Source organism: Sminthopsis crassicaudata, chromosome X (assembly GCF_048593235.1).
Source record: "Sminthopsis crassicaudata isolate SCR6 chromosome X, ASM4859323v1, whole genome shotgun sequence".
Taxonomy (NCBI): domain Eukaryota; kingdom Metazoa; phylum Chordata; class Mammalia; order Dasyuromorphia; family Dasyuridae; genus Sminthopsis; species Sminthopsis crassicaudata.
In genome coordinates this window covers 74898502-74902178 of record NC_133623.1, presented here as the reverse complement: position 1 = coordinate 74902178, position 3677 = coordinate 74898502, and the positions used below count along the sequence as shown (strand labels likewise).

At 42.9% G+C, this 3677-nt stretch overlaps 1 long non-coding RNA gene across 1 annotated transcript; it reads left to right on the top strand.

Annotated features, from left to right (window-relative positions):
* The first annotated feature begins 2075 nt into the window (after window positions 1–2075).
* Window positions 2076–2857, top strand: LOC141549202 (uncharacterized). Its single transcript, XR_012484283.1, has 2 exons — window positions 2076–2261; window positions 2533–2857. It is a non-coding gene; the product is annotated as an uncharacterized LOC141549202 (long non-coding RNA).
* The last annotated feature ends 820 nt before the right edge of the window (window positions 2858–3677 follow it).

The window sequence follows — 3677 nt, the reverse complement described above, 5'->3', positions numbered from 1 at the left end:
GCTCTGGCCCCTTGTTTTTAATATCTTCTTTATAGAAGGGAATAGCCCAATCTGCTTTCTCCAAGCAACAGCTTGGAAATTCGCCAGGGGTCCCTTGTGTTTGGTGTCTTGCTCAAAGTAGGAGGGAGACCTACCTGCTCTTTTCAAAAAACAGCCTTGTTTTTCAGGCTGGCAATTTGCAAGGAACCCCTAGTGTTTGTCGTTTGGCTCACAATAGGAGGTAACCATACCTGCTCTCTCCGGCAACAACTTGGTTTTCCAAGTCGGCAATTTTTTGGGGTTCTGTGTTTTTGTTGTCTTACTCATAGTAGGAAGTAACTATACCTGTTCTCTCCAAGCTATAGCCTGGTTTCCTGGCCCCATTTTGTTTGGCTTCTATCTCACGGCAGGAAATAACTCTACCTGATATCTTCAGGCAACAGTTTGGTTTTGTGGACTGGCAATTTGCTAGAGGCAACTTGTATTTTTTGGGTATCAGCATGGTGTAGCCCTACCTACACTTTTCAGAACCAGGCTGTTGTCCTGAGCTGGCAATTTGCTCTCTCTGGAAAACAGCCTGGATTCCCAGACTGACAATTTTCCGGACCCCTTGTGTTTTATGTCTTGCTCATAATAGCAGGTAGCCCTTCCTGTTTTCCAGGAAACTGCCTGATTTCCCGGGGCTGGCATTATGGTAGGGGCCCCTTTTTGTGGTGTTTTGGCCACAGCAGGAGGTAACCCTGTTTGCTCTTTTCCCAGACTAGTTTCCCAGACTGGTATTTTTCTAGGAGCTATTTGTGTTTTAGGATTCATAGCAATGTGTAGCTCTACCTACTATAATCCATAAAGAATGGTTTCCCAAGTTGGCAATTTGTCAGGTGTTTGGTTTTTCACTCATAACAGTAAGTAACCATACCTGCTCTTTTCAGGCAACAGTCTGGTTTCCTGGGTTAGGAATTTGCCTGGTGTCCCTTCTGTTTGGTGTCTTGTTCAAGCAGAAAGTAGCTCTCTCTCTCTCTTAAAAACAATCTGGTTTCCTGGGTTGGCAATTTGTCAAGGTCCCTTGTTTTTGGTGCCTTGCTCACAGCAGGGGGTATCCCTACCTGCCCTCTCCAGGAAAGTGCATAGTTCCCCGGGCTAGCAATTTGCCAGGGGGCCTTTGTGTTTAATGTTTTGCTCACAGCAGGAGGTAGTTCAACATTCTTGCCACAGAGTTCTGACCAAACACCACCCTTTCTTTCCACTACTCTGAGTAATAACCTTTCTGGTTTTCTTTAAATCCCAATTAAAATCCTATTTGTTACAGAAAGTTTTTCTTAATTCCTCTTAATTCTAGTGCCTTTACTCTATCCTACTATAATTTTCTCTGTTGGTTTTCTCTTGCTTTGGGGGGGGTGTGTATCTGTGTATTCACACATGCACAAATGTGACATATTCATATGTGTAGACATGGAGAATACAGAGAATATGAAAAAAGAGAATAAAGCATAAAGCATATACATATGAATATATAAAAATACAAGTTTGTGGTTGTAGAGATTATTTAGAGGTTATGAAATAAGCAGATAAAATACATGAGTATTCTTTTATGTATATATGAAGATTATAAGACTGCTGGTACATATGAATATGTAGAGAACACATGAATATGGAATTCATATTCCAAAATTATGAATATTCATGGATATGAATTTACAAAAATCCAATCAGGTTTTGTTAGATAAACTGAGAGATGGACAGACTGATGGGCAGTTGGAGAATAGTTTTGTCCTGGTCCTGGTCCTCTTTCCTCTACCCTGCCCAGTTCTTCTAAAGGCATTAGAATATCATTACCAGATAAACTCTTTTGGAAATACTTGTGGGAATTGATTTTAGCTAAAATAAACCTGTGGGGGGTCCAGGGGGGGGGAGGGTAGAAAAGACCAAGGACAGCCCAACTGTAAGTGCCCCGCCCAAGACCACACCCAGGACCGTGAGTGATGTAAAGGGGAGGAGAGGGCCCTGATTGGCTGGAGGGGACTATTGCCTCACAGAGGTAGGTGAATGATGTCATCGGCCATAGGCTTTTTATAGAGCCACAGTGGGTCACCTAAACCAGACTCAGCTCCGCTTGGCTGCTGGCTGGCTCCCTGAGTACCAACCAGGGCACTAGGACTAGGTATCGGAGGGATAAAAAGATGTCAGAGGACAGAGCCAATGTTAACATGGGGCCTGGGCAATCCAACAATGGACCCAGTGGAGCACCGGATGCCAACTCAGAAGCCCCTGGACCTTCACATAAGGTTAGTAAGTGATCCTCAACTGGTCCCTGCCAAATTTTCACCTTCCGATCCCCTGGGCCACAAGATGGTTTTGTGACATGGGGAGCAGAAGGGGCTTCTTGAAAATGGGCAGCACAAGTTGGGTTTTCTAGAATGGGAAAGGAGTAAACAGAACTGGAAATTGTAGGCAGAGAAAAAGGGACCAGGTTGGGCCACAGTAGGGGATGTGGTGGGAGTCAGGGTCAGGAAAGGGTCAAAACTCATGTTCTCTTTTCTCTTCTACTCTGAACAGGTCAGTCAAGCTCCACCGAGAAGGAGGAGACGGCCCGCTCCCCGTCCTATCGAGATTTGTCTTAAAGACATCGCCCACATCATCTCCCTTCTACAAACAGTCTGAAGTGGAAAAACCATGAAGCCAGAAGCCAGAAGCCAAAAGCCAAAGGAAATTATCAGGAAAAACAATGCCATGGATATAGGATAACATCATTTGGAGCCTTTCAATTCCTTCCACAGTCTCAGTGGGTAGACACTGACTTTGTAGAGAACTGACATTAGTATAAAGATAAAAAGGCACAACAGGAAACCTGTAGCCTACATTAAAATGTGCTCCAACCTTGTTTCAATGTGTTTTATTGAGTTAAAAGGGTAGGGTATGACATAGTTCAAGAAAGTAAACACGCACACTCACTTAATAAAACAATTTTATATCAAATTTTTGTTCTCCTTACTCTGCGTCTGTCTGGGAAATGGGGACCACATGCTGGGATTAAGAGGCCTAAAATGAGCCTAGAGAGTGTGGGAAAGTTGATTCCATGTCCTATGGTGGGTGGGATGCCTAATGGTGGCCATGAAGGGTGGAAGAGTGGGCAAGAAGGAAACTCCTGCCTCACAAAAGTGGGCAGTGATGTCACTAGGTCATTGGTGCTCAGCAGGGGGTCCACCTTGCCTAGACTGAACTCTGCTTGGCTGGTGGCTTTCTGAGGATCCCAAGGGTTGGGAAGTAAACATCTGAGAGGTGAGGCAAGCCTACGCTAAGGCTTAAACTCTTAATGTCCCAAGACTTCTAGGTTCTTATAGAAAATAGGGAAATGGCCCTCAACTGGTACTTACTAGCCCTCCACCTTTTGGGACATATCTCATACAGAGGAATTCTCGTATGTTCCCCCTTAGGAAGAGAAACATATTCATATATAAAAAGGAAATATATGAGTATTCCTATATATCAATATAAAAGCAATATATGAGTAATCCTATGAATGGGAATAGAGTGACTTTCCATGTATAGGAAAAGAAAATAACTGACTCATAGATATGATTCCTTACATTTACATATAAATACATGAAGAGAATATATGAGAGCTTATACAAATGAATATTCTCCAAATCATATAGATTCTCTAAATCTACATATATGTAGAAATTAACTATATATTCATA